Genomic DNA, 14,041 nt, shown 5'->3' on the forward strand with positions numbered 1-14,041 from the left:
GTGCTGAAAATAAGACAAAAAGAATAAAACACACAAAAGTTAAAGTCCTTTCTGTTTAGCATTGGCTTTCTGAATACAGGTTTGCCATCTTGCTCTGCAGTATTAGCAGCCACAACCTGCCATCAGAGATGGCAGAGAGCCCTCCAAAACACTTACAGAGGCTGCCAAAGTTGAGATCCCTGACTTCTCGCCCCAGAGTTATGTTGCCTTCCCAGACTTGATAATATGTTATTACAGAAGGACCTTGGCAGAACTTGAAAGGTTCCAGGGAACTCAATAGATACTTTAATACTTTTCACCTAAATCATATCAGCCTGTATTGTGGAACACTCAATTCAAAAAGTTGGAACTCACAAAGGGAGTTATGTTTTTCTGGAAGCAGCTTTCACTTTCTAGTTCAACAGCAGAAAGACACTGCAGCCCAGTTGCTCAGATGATGCACTTCAATCAAATACCACATGATTCTGGATTTGGTGATGCTGTTTACTTCTGCATCTAGTAATTTCTGTAACTTGTACACATGTTGTTTTCCCTTCTTATAAATCAAGGGCAATATTGTAAATATCTCATGTAAAAATAATTCAGGTGATGGCTTTAATTAAATGCTCTTAAGTAATGTATTGTTAATAGTCCAGATGGCTCTGAGGTAAGAAACATCAGGAAGCACTAAAATTTTAGCGACAATGAGCAGTTTAATGGAAGCACATTGATTCTGTTGTGTACCTTCTGGGGTAGTACTGGCCTAGACTAGTGTTTGTGAAATACAGCCTAAAGATATCCTAAAATTTTATTCCCCCTTTCCACTTGTCCCGGTGGGTTTTTGAGAGGCCAAGCCAGTTCTGCAGCTGCCCGCCAAGCCAGTTCTGCAGCTGCCCAGACTTGAGGTAAGGAGATGCTTCTCTCTGCTTTGTCTTGGAGCTAGCTTTAATTCACAAATCCTTTCGAAAGAGATAATGTATTCCTTAAGGGAACTCCAGGCCTATCAAGTTGTATTTGATTTGACGGAGTCTTATCCCCAAAGTGTCTTAGAAGCCACCATCTTGGATAAACAAAGGTCAGTGACAGTTTGAGACCTAGCGTCTCAGGAGTTGACTGGCGTATATGCCAGCGTGTGTGCTGAAACTTCCTGATGAATGCCAAGAGGCATAGCATCCTGTAAGTCTTTGTGGAAGAGACTGAATAAGAATTATAGAAAGGGTTAGAAGAGATTTCAGAGACGAGGAAACTGAGGCCTGGAATGTCAAATGACTTACAGAAATCACACAAACCTCACTCCCTTACCAGGATAGATGAGAGAACCACACAGCAGAAACTCCCAATGTAGCCACAGAGACTTTTATGCAGCCTGATAGAATCTGGTTAGGGGTACTGACTTGGGCAAGAAAAACCATTTCCTAAGTTTAAATATAGCTTCAGGACCTCAGAGCTTACTGGAACCCACAACTTTCCCGAACCGCCTTCCTCTGCAGGAGGTTCAAAGCTGTTCCCATCATTGGTTTTTGATGTACCTCCAGCTTCCTTGGCAGTGAACAGGTAAACAAACTGGTTTGATAGATAATATGTAGAGTTCTGACCTTAAATTTAAATTCTGGAGAATTCTTTCCCTTGGCTAGAGTAGTTTTGATTGTTTCAGCAAAGGTATTTTTTTCCTTGGATCTTGACGACACAGAGAGTAAGCGTAGGGAGGGGAAAGTTTCCAGCTATATCAGGTTAAAAGCAAAAACAAACCACTTACAAAACTCACACTTATAAAGGCAGACTTGAATAAATTTCCATTCATCCTAAAGCTCAACGTATCAGAGAGAATATTTCAACAGCGGTGAAAAGATGAAGAGAAAGAAAACAGGTGATTCCACAAGCGTGGGGCTTATATTTGGCTTGGTTTACTGAACAAGGAGATAGAACAGAGGTTATGATGTCACTAGATGAAGTTCATGATAATTTGGATTTTATATGAATTAAGTATATAATAATTTTCTGATCACGCAGTTCGTAGAGAGCAATGCTGCATTTCTCTTTACTATTTTATACATGTGTTTCTGCTGGTTGTGTTTATTCTGATCAAAAGAACAGCGTGTATCTTGCAGTGGGTAGCATTTATCAAACGCTATTTCAGCCACTCCATTGTACTGGCCCTGAGAGATAGTTGCAGAAGGAGGCACTCATAAGATTCTTTTTCTGGAGAAATTAACACAATGACAGACAAAATAAACCTACCTGTATGTATTTAAAAACAACCTGTGAAAATTCATGAAATAATATCATGAATGGGAAATAAAATTTAGAAATGTATTTATTATAATTAAATTTATACTTTGATTCCACATAAGTAGTGACATGATGACATGATGTCTTGGATATGGATGATAGGGAATAAGACTGGCCATATCTTGAGCACTGATGAAATGGAGGTTCACTATACTCTTTTCTCTACTTTTGTATATTTTTGAAAATTTCATAATCCAAAGTTTAAAAAAAGAACTGGGTTCCTACTTTACTACTAGCTGGCTACTTAAGGGTGGCCTTCCATCTAAACAAGAACCCTATTATCTCTTCTATTTTCACAATCTATTCATCTCTGCCGCCTTTTCACCTGGTTTCCAAATAAAATCTTTCCTCAGTCAACAACCTTGAATGCCATTACTCTAGACCTTTATCAATGGAAATATAATCCCAAATGCTCTGCTCTCAATCTTCCAACAATGCCCGGGTGTTAAAATGATTATACAACCACTCTCTTGACAAAGGTTATAGTAGGAAAGAGTTAACAGAAAGACCAGGAACCGACACAGTTTGGGTAATCAGACAGGATTTACTTTTGGATTCAAAAGAAAATCACCATGATCAGGATACATGGCAGAGAGCTTTGTAATAGTTTCTGTTACCAATTGGGGTAACTCTCTTGACCTCCAATGTTTTATCAAAGACTACACTGTAGCATATGATAAAGTTGGAGTGACATTTACTTCACACCTTCTGATGGTATCACTGTCTTCGTCTATGACTAGAGTGTTCCTGCTCTTTGTATGTAGTGGATACAGGCTAAAGGCCACCCATCCGAGCCAGGTACTGCATCATTTCAGAGTTATACCATACACAATATTACTGCAAAACTTTAAACAAATATTTCATGTATCATCCTCAGATATTCCAAGCTATTGTAGCCAGCTCTGAGCACATTTTCAAAGTCTGTGCTAATGAACCAGACCCAGGAGTCATGCCTTCCTACTCATTTTTGGGCTCGCTTTGCAGTGATCTTTAGGAGTAATTGACTAAGGACATATAATTGATCTACCTGGTGTGTACTCTTGGACTGCATAATCTTAGCCCATTACAAAATCACTTACACACTCTGCTCTTTTTGAACAATACTGCAAGAGCCATTTGTGGGCATTGTCAGTGTATTTGTTGAGAAATGATGCTGAGGTCAAAGTACATTATACTGCTTAACGCTCTAAGTAAAAACCAATACTAGTAAAAGTGTTATTTTCCCAAAGAAATTCACACACTCCCACCTTTCTGATTCTAACTATATAAATGACTGATTTTCCCTTCTTGCCTTGACTATCAAGAAGGCAAAGTCCAATTAAGAAGTTTATTTCTGATTATGAAAATAATAAATAATACATGCTCATTACAGAAAAGTTGTAAAGTTCAGAAAAGTAAAAGCAGGAGAAGGAGAGACATCAAAAAATTAACCCATTATCCCACCATCCAGAAAAGCCGCTGTTAACATTTTTGCAAGAGCCAAATATGACGCTCTACGGAATTGAACTTACCATTAATATGGTTCATATGAGTGCTCACCATTTACTTGGTTCTGATTTTCCCAATTCACTACTTTTTAAGTATATGTATTTTGAAACTGCTTCAAGTCACTTTGGAGAAGAAGAGGGGCAAATAAAAATTAATCCTTAAACTAACATTGCAGTAGTATGAGGCAACTCTTGCCAAGTCTGGTTCTCCTGACGTGCTACCCAACTGTGGGATTATGAGAATCAAATCAGACAAAGTCACTGGTTGCACACTGAAAACTTCAAAGTACCATAAATAATGATAATAAAAACAGCTACCATTTATTGAGCGCTTTTCTATTTTACCACACATAGTTCTGAAGAGTGCTGATTGCTGTTCATATATTATGCCACTTAATTTCATAACGACCGTATGAAAGGGTACAATTATTCTATTCTACAATAAAAACAAACACACAACAATAACAATTATGACAGAAACCCTGGAGGCTTGGCAAAGCTAAGTAATTTTTCTAGTTGTAAACTGGCAGAACTAGATATAACTAGATGAAAAGAATTTTAACGTGGTATAAATTTTTGAAATGGTTTTGATCAAAACTTCTTGGAGGGGCCGGCCTGGTGGCGCAGCAGTTAAGTGGGGGCGCTCCGCTTCAGTGGTCCAGGGTTCGCAGCTTTGGATCCCGCATGCACTGACACACCACTTCTCAAGCCACGCTGTGGCGGCATCCCACATACAGTAGAGGAAGATGGGCACGGATGTTAGCCCAGGGCCAATCTTCCTCAGCAAAAAAGAGTAGGATTGGCATCAGATGTTAGCTCAGGGCTGATCTCCCTCACACAAAAAACCAGAAAAACAAAAAAAAAACTGCTTGGAGAGTTTCTCCAGGAAGTAATACCTGAAACCCAGCCTTTGGTGTTACTAAACAGTCCACTTCACTCTTTTGTGAGGTAATGAGGTCCACATCTTAATCTCTAGGACCTGAGAATGTGATCTTCTTAGGAAAATAGGTCTGTGCAGATGTAATTTAAGATAAAGACCTTGAGATGAGATCATTCTGGCTTATCTCGGAGTAGCCTAAATCCATCTTCATAAAAGAGACATAGGGTAGAGGAGAAGGCAATGTGACCAGGAAAACAGAGACTGGAGTGATATGGCAACAAGCCAAGGAATGCGTGGAGCCACCAAAAGCTGGAAGAGGCAAAGAACAGATTGCTCATAGAGCCTGTAGAGGGAGTGTAGCCCAGCAAACAACCTTGATTTTGGACTTCTTGCCTCCAGAACTGTGAGAGAATAAATGTCTGTTGTTTTAAGCCATCAAATTTGTGGTAATTTGTTATGGCAGCCATAGCAAAATAATACAAAAATCCAGAGAACAGAGCTGGAACTAAGTGGAAAAAACTAAAAGGATGAACTTTCTAACTATTGGAATTGCTCAAGAGTGCAAGGGGCTGAGTTATGAAATCTCTGGCCTCTGGCAATTGGAGTAGCGGTTCACTACTACTGGTTGAATGGTCAGGAGAGAAAGAGTTCATTGCATGAAATTGGGAGTCTTTTAAAACTGTTTTTGCTTTTATTTTCTTAGAATTACATATTAGTGACTATAGTTTCTGTAATCACTTCTCAGGAATCCCCGGATTTTATCCACATCATTATTCATTATCTCTGGTTGGGTTAAAAATAGTACAATTAGGTCCAAACAGGAGGATTACGTTCCAGGGCAGGAAGTTGACCATGCCTGGAAAACAGATATCTGGGAATACCTGGCAGAGTTTCATATCTGTATAGTCATCTCCCTGAAGTTGCCTCATGCTGTGCTTTCTACGTTTCATCTACAGATGAACAGGCTTTCCTATGGGCAAATAAATAAGCTGCCTTCTTTATACTATTATAACATTTTACTTTGGGTCACTGGCCTGGCTGGGGACCAGTTGACCCAACACTCACATAAAACTCACATAATTACAGTTGGCCTTAAAGTCAGCTAAGTAATTTCCTTTGCCTTTGACGGTAAAGAATTAATACTTTGAGTCCAATTAGATTTCCTGATTGGATGGCTTTTAGGAAACCACAGGTAGGAGTTCTTAATCTGAACTTCAGGGGTATGTTATGGGATAACTCTATGACCCTTTAGAAATTACAAGCAAGTTTTTGCTTTCTGGAAGGACTCTGGTAAACTCCATCTCACTAAGTTCAATGAATATTTTTTACCTCTTCTTACAGTATCTCACTCTAGACTCTCTTTCTTGAAACTCTCTCGCCCATTATCGTCTATGATACTATGAGCTCTGGATTTTCCTCTTACCTTTCCAGCCCATCCTCCTGGACCTAACCTTTACATTTTGTAGTTCTCAAAAGCATGGATATAGAACCTCTCATTTTCTCACTTTGTACTCTTTCCCTGTGTGATCTCATCCATGCCCCTGGCTTCAATTATGATCTATACACTCACAACTCCAAAATTACTACTTTTAACCCAGACCTCTCCTCTTAGCTTCAGATATTTGCCTACCAACATCTCTATCTTACACGAAAATCAAACCGAACAAGTCCAAAGCTGAACTCTGGTCTTTCCCGGTCCTATAGCTCTTCCTCCAATTTTCCCTGTCACAGTAGATAGTGTCATCACCCATAAAGGCATACAAGCCTGAAATGGCAGGCATGCTTGACATTTCTGTCTCCACTTGTTCTCACACTCAGTTACTCAAAATCCTACTACTGTCACATCCTAAAAATAAAATACACATCTCTGCATCTCCACCACTACTGCCTTTATTCTAGACATTATCATCACTTGTGTGAAATATTGCTAATCCATTCCCTGCAAATGTACCCAAGTAATCTTTCCAGATTCCGATTAAGACATCTCCCTGATTCATATGCTCCAACTACTTTCCATCACTCTTAGAATATAATCTAAGATCTGTAACAGGATCAGTAGTCTGGCCCCTAGCTACTCCACCAACTTCAGCTTACACCATTTCCCCTGACTCTCTGTGCCCTTTGGCCAAGCTGACTGTGTCACTTATCTAATGCAATGATTATGTTGCAAACCACTACCAAATCTTAGGGGCGTATGACCACCTCGTATTGCTCATTCTTCTGTGTGGTTGGCTAGACAGCTTTGCAGATCTTCACTAGACTTGTTCACATAACTCAGGATCAGCTGGCAGTCACGTAGGAAAACTGAGGCAACTTGGTTCTGCTCCACAGGTCTCTCATCCTCCAGCAGGCTATGCTGGGCACATTCCTGTGGCAATTAGAGAAGTACAAGAGAAAGCAAGTGGAAGCACACAAGGCCTAAGCTTGGAACTCACGCGTGTCACGTCTGCCACATTCTATTAATCAAAGCAGATTCAAAGAATGTGAAAATAGATGGTACCTTTTTATTGAAAGGAACTTCAAACCCATGTAGCAAAAGGGAAGATAAAGGATGGAATGAAGACTCAGGATCATCATCATGATCTATCACTTTGATTTCTTGAATATGCTTTTTTCCTTTTTGCCTCAGGGCCTTGCTACATGCTCTTCAATCTGCCTGGAGAGTCCCCCAGCCCCCCCACCTCATCACTCTATTTAACTGGCTAAATTCTCCTGAATCTTTAGCTATCAAATGATAGAATTTCCTAAAAAAAATCTTACAGAACTACCCCCTCCAGACTAGTTCAGATATTCTCATCTCCTCGCTGTGTTCCATATGTCCTCTCTTTGAACCAGTATTTCAACCAAAATGAATAATTAATTGTGTAATTTGCTGTTTAATGTTTAACTACTCTTCTAGAACATAAGCTCCATGAGAGCAAGACAGGATATCTGTATTGTTTAATGTTGTGTCTCCAGCACTGAGCGTAGTGCCTTGCGCAGACTAAGTGCTCTGTAAATATTTGTCAAACACACGACTGAATGCCAACGTCTGAGAAAAGGATCCATATCTTTCATTAGACTCTCAAATGGGTTTGCGATCCTCTAAAGTTAAGAACCACTACCTGAAGGTGATATGATGCAGACTATGGACAGATATATTTGTGGATGCAAGGCCCAGGGTTTGGGGAAGTTAGGGTCTGAGTTGAGTGCTCAGCTGATGGCCTGGAGCCCAACGGGTAGCCTAAGAGTATCTAGGGTTTTTTTGAGGATTTGGGGATGAAGGGTTGGTCACAGAGAGCAAACTTCCTCTACTTCATGTTTTTGTTCTCCTCCTGGTCACCTTTCGAGCCACTTTGGCAGAACTACTTTGATATTAATTCCTTTTGGACTTGTCATCACCACAAAAAGATTATAGAGTCAAATTTTAGAAGATACCACAAAATACCACCTGTATTTTGGGGACGGAGGTGAGTGTTTCATTCTATATTTACCCAAAGGCTTCACAGACTGCATTCCATTCTAAAACCACTGTTTCTTTCTCAGACACTGAAAGTTGTTTTCCTGGCACCTAGCCCAGAAGAGATATTTAGAAGCCAGGACTGATTCCCAGGAGAGTGCTCATTCTTCAGACACTAATAGTCGTAAGGAGCTGTGAATCCCCTTTCCTGACTCTACCTCCCATGGATCCCCAACTGCTGAAATCCGTCAACTCCGTTCCCTGGAGCTCATGGACAGTAATCAGAACCCCTCCGCCCAACCTTTTTTCTAAAGGTTTCCTTTCATCTCTTGCACTAACTGACCTGGCACCCCTGTGAGTGCAACATCTCTTACACATCCCTGCAGAGATTTTGCTTTCTTGGTACCACTGTGGCGTGGAGAGGAGTCTTTTTTGCCCCTCATTGCCACTTCTAGGTCGTTTACCTTTCTGACTCCATCAAAAGCCCCTTCTTTGAATCTCAGGTCATCAGATAATTTATTAACCCCTCCCTTTTCTTATAGACATCTACCTCCTCCAGATTACTCCCCCTCATTCCTTGAAGATTTTAGTTCCTGGCTGTCACTGTCTCCAAAATTACCTCTGTCGTAATTATTGGTTATATCAATATGTACATGGAAGATTCTTTCAATTCCCTGGCCTCTTCCCCTCCACTAACCTAGTCCTCACCCTACCTCAGGCACACACTCCATGATCATACCCTAATCCTTGCTATCACAGAAACTGCTACCCTTTCATGAACTCATTTTCACATTTTGTACTTCCCAGTGCTATAGGACAGACAACCTCCTCTTTTTCCTGTTTACTTCCTCAAGTACTCCAACTCCTGCTACCCTTTATCTGTGGTTTTCTTTATCCTCTATCTGTAATTCTCAACTGGGAGCAATTTTGACCCCCACACCGCAACCCCAAGGAGACATTTAGAAATGTCTGGAGACATTTATGGTTGTCACAACAGAGAGGGTGCTACGGGCATCTAGCAAGTAGAGGCCATCTGCTAAATATCATACAGTGCACACGACAGCCCTGCACAGCGAAGAATTATCCAGTGGAAACTGTCAATAGTGCCAAGGTTGAGAAACTCTACTTAACATGACCGGGATCTACAATCTATTGATTCCACCATGGTGTTATGGATTGAATAGTGTCCTCCTAAAAATGATGTGTTGAAGTCTTAACTCCCAGTTCCTCAGAATGTGAATTTATTTGGGGATAGGGTCATTGCAGGTATAATTAGTTAAGTTAAGATAGGGCCAGGCTGGAGGAGGGTGGGACTTTAATCCAATATGACTGGTGTCCTTCCAAAAAGAATGCCGTTGAAGAGAGAGAGACACAGAGAGAACCCCATGTGAAGATGGAGGATTAGAGTAACGCATCTACAATCATGGAATGCCAAAGATTTCCAGCGAACCACCGGAAGCTAGGAAGAGGCAAGGAAGGATTCTTCCCTACAGGCGTCAGAAAAAGCATGGTCCTACTGACACCTTGATTTTGGACTTCTAGCCTCCAGAACGGTGAAATAGTAAGCAACTCAGTTTGTGGTACTTTATTACAGCAGTCCTAGGAAGCTAATACACATGGTTTCACTGAACTTCACTCTGTTTTTGTCCTCACTTCCTGCCTTGACCTGCTTAAATAATGGTGATTGTTAACGCAATGGAATATATAATATTGCACAACTGTATTTATTCCAATCAGGAAACAAAGAGATTGAAATCTGGGTATGTGTTACAGTATTCATTTATCCAAATCAAGTGATAAAATGTTGTAAGAAAATATGATAAAAATTGAGTAAGAGTGAAACCGGGAAGAGAGCCAGGACTTATATACTAAGTCGATATACCAGGGGGTTCTTTATTGACATAGCAGAACCCTCAAAAAGGGGCTTACCCTATAAACCTGAGATGAATCTTTTGGGGATGTGCTCTGTATTGGTTCACATCTTTCAAGTTTTAATTCCTTGACCAATGACCAATAACCCCAAATCCATAGCATCGGTATAAAATCTCTGACGGAGGACTCTGAGAATATAATCTCAGCTACCGTGGTGGGCCTGAAATGATGATTCTATTCCACTTTGTTAAGTAGATTACTTTGCAAACCTGAGACTATACAAGCAAATAAACACAGAGATGATGAAAAAATAAATATATTGTTTTTTGCAAAAATTTATTTTTATGCAAATATATAAAGTTTAAAAATCATTTTACTGCTTTGTATATGCTTTGTATTAAAGACATTTGAGAGAAACTAACATAGTAGACAGATGATTTTTACTGAAACACTTAGGGGTTTTATCTATTTATGTTTGTAGTCAATTTACAATATTTAAGATAATCTGATTTACTAAATTTATGAGTTTAGGTTTTAAGATGTTGAAATTCTTAAGAGAATCGTATTGTAAATGTATATATTTTACTATTAGCTTTATTATAGTTGTTTATGTGTTTAGGAAGGTCTTGTTTATGCGGTTTATGTGTCTGTTTTCTTAGGTGCTTGAAGGTCTTGAGGCAATCCATTATATGAAATTTGACTGTAGGTGGAAATATTTACAGGAACGTAAGTAACCAGTTCTGTAAAATATGTTTAAATATTTAGGAATAATCAAATTATTGGATTTACACATCCATTTGTTGAATTATACACATTTAAAATATAAAATAAGTTTATATATAGTATCTAAAGGATTGTGCACATTGTTTGTAAAACGTATAAGCTAACCTAACAATAAATAAGTACAAACTGTGTTCAGTTTCAACCTAAAAATTCTTAATTTACCAGATTTTTGCAATTATGTTTAAAAGCTTAAGAAAAGCAAGGTTTTCAATTTATCACTGTAGTAGATTGAATGGCAGTGAAAACACAGGCTACTGTAAGTATTGTTTTCTGCAAACAAAAGCCTCTATGAGACAAAAAAAAAAAAAAGCCCAACTGATGTCAGCCTGGGATGGATCCAAAACATCTTTCTGATGAAAGTGACTTTGAGGGCAAAAATAAGGGAGTCTGAAAGAGTGAACCAGAACGGAGACAGCCTGAGTAGGAGAGAAGAATGACTGTGTTTGGCAGATTGTAGCACTTGAGCATTATTGGAGCATAAAGGGTGCAGCAGTAATTCCTAGGGAGGTAGATGCCAAAACTCCTTAATTGGAAAACTATGCAAGAGGCAGCTAAGAAAAAACCTCTCCCAAATGCTTGCCACTTCTAAAGTATATACACGCGTACTCGGTACGGTAAAAATGAAGCTAACTCGCTTCTCGCAGGACTCTTTTCTGTGAAGAGGCCTTGGTGGGCAGTGCCAACTGGAAACAAAGCTTTGGTTTGTGCCTGCTTCAGCAGAGCCTGGTGCAGCTCTTTGGCAGGAAAAAAGAGCTTAATTGTCTCTGCCTCTCCTTCCCTCTCTTTTTAACCTAAAAAGCTTTCCTGACGGGTGGTGGTACCGCCTCAGGCCTCCTCCTCTTCCGGCCATAGGGTCTCCATCTGCATTGAGATCAACACATGTGCGTGAGTGGGAGGAAGTGGAAAGCAGATCAGGAGGAGACAAGTTTACATAGAATAAAATGTAAACCAGGCGGACCTCTGCCCTGCTGGCTGGCCCTCCCAGGCTACTGGGGCCTCCTCTTCCCGCCTGCGCACTCCTGCAGTGCCTTCTCTGAGGTTCTCTATAGATCAACCGCATGGGGCTTCGGTTCCTCACACATCTGCTCATTCCCAACTCAAAGCCTTCGTTCACCTTGGCTGTTTCCTCTACCTCAAATACGAACCTTCCCTGTCTTGTCCACGCCTATACTTCCAGTGCCCAGAACAGTCTCTTCATGTAATAGCCACTTAGAGATAGTGTGTGGATGCCTGAACAGAGAACAGGAAGTGCGAAAACACCCTTTCAACAGCCTCTCCAGCATTTTCCACTTCAGTTCATCCAAAGGGTGGAGGGGACTCTTCCAGATAGCACCAGACTTGCTTTCTGTAAAGTCTTTTAAAGGTACAGATGGACTCTGTGTACTCAGTCCTTTTTTCCTCGTACAGAGTATCCCAGTCCTGCCCAACCCCACAGAATAAGAGATCAGGATAAGGGAGTGCCAGGTTGGTGTGCAAGAGCCTTAAATTGGTGTAGTCTCTTCTATTTACTATTCTTGACCTCGATCTAGTTCCTGACCTTCTCTGCACGTCTGTTCCCCTAAAAGTAAAATGAGTTAAAGATAATACTTGACTCATAAGGTTGCTGAGAGGAACAAAGAAGGTAACGTTTGTAAAGATTCAGGAAAATTTCTCGAGGTGTGTGCTCAATCTATGTTAACTTTATTGTGGCTTTTGATGATGTTATTCTTACTTATAAAATGAAGGAAAGTCTCACTTGGTGGGTTCAAACTGTATTTCAGATGACTGAAGGTTTCTTAGAGGCACTTCAGGTTCTGCAAATTTTTAATTCTACTTTTTCAATAAACTTTACTTTTTAGTTTTTTTTTTTTTTAACAGACTTGGTTTTAGGTTAACAGCAAAATTGAGCAGGAGGTATGGAGGTTTCCCATATATCCTTTGCCCCCCACCCAGAGCCTCCCCTACTATCAACAACCCACACTGGTGTGGGTTGTTGATAGTAGGGGAGGCTCTGGGTGTTACAATCAATGAACCTACGTTGACACATCATAATCACCCAAAGTGCATAGTTTACATTAGGGTTCACTCTTGGTGTTGTACATTCTATGGGTTTTGACAAATGTATAATGATGCGTATCCACCATCACGGTATCATATGGAATAATTTCAGACTCTAAAAATCCTAGGTACTCTGCCAATTCATCCCTTCTCCCCCACGACCTCTGGCAATCACTGATTTACTTTACTCTCTCCATAGTTTTGCCTTTTCCAGAAGGTCGTTTAGTCAAAAGGGCAACAGTATGTTGCCCTTTCAGATTGGCTTCTTTTACTTAGTAGTATGCATTTAAGTTTCTTCTTTTTATGGCTTGATAGCTCATTTCTTTTTAGCACTCCATGATATTCCATTGTCTGGATGAACCACGGTTTTGTTTTTCCATTCACCAAGGACATCATGGTTGCTTCAAAGTTTTGGCAATTATAAATACAGCTGTTATAAACATCCTTGTGCAAGCTTTTGTGTGGATATAAGTTTTCAACTACTTTGGGTAAATACCAAGGATTGCAATTGCTGGATCATATGGTTAGGAATTTGTTCAGTTTTGTAAAGAAGTGCCAAACCCTCTTGCAAAGTTGTGATATCATTTTACATTTCCACCACAAACTAATGTGAGTTCCTGTTGCTCCATATCCTCACCAGAATTTGGTTTTGCTAGTGTTTTGGATTTTGGCCATTCTGATAAGTGTGCAGTGGTATCTCATTGTTGTTATACAGGTGCTTATATGCCACCTGTATATCTTCTTTGGAGAGGTGTCTGTTCAGGTCTTTGAATTTTTTTAAAATTGAGTTGTTCTTATTCTTATTGTTGAATTTTAAGAGTTCTTTGTATATTTTGGATAACTGTCCTTTGTCATATATGCATTTTGCAAATATTTTCTCCCAGTTTGTGTTTTGTCTTCTCATTCTCTTGGTTGTGTCCTGTGAACAGCAGAAGTTTTTTTAATTTTAAGAAGGTCAGTTTATGAATTATTTCCTTAGTAGATCATGCCTCTAGTGTATCTAAAAAGTCATCACCATATTCAAGGTCACCTAGATTTTTCTCCAACATTATCTTCTTGGACTTTTACAGTTTTGCATTTTATGTTTATGTCTATGATTCGTGAAGGAATTTTTGTGAAGGGTGTAAAGTTTGTGTCTAGATTTATGCTTTTGCATGTGGATGTCCTGTTATTCCTGTGTCATTTGTTGAAAAGAACTTACCTTTACTCCATTGTCAAAGCCTTTGCTCCTTTGCCAAAGATCGGTTCACTACATTTCTGGGGTCTATTTCTGGG

The sequence above is a fragment of the Diceros bicornis genome, chromosome 15, assembly GCF_020826845.1.
Source record: "Diceros bicornis minor isolate mBicDic1 chromosome 15, mDicBic1.mat.cur, whole genome shotgun sequence".
Classification (NCBI taxonomy): domain Eukaryota; kingdom Metazoa; phylum Chordata; class Mammalia; order Perissodactyla; family Rhinocerotidae; genus Diceros; species Diceros bicornis.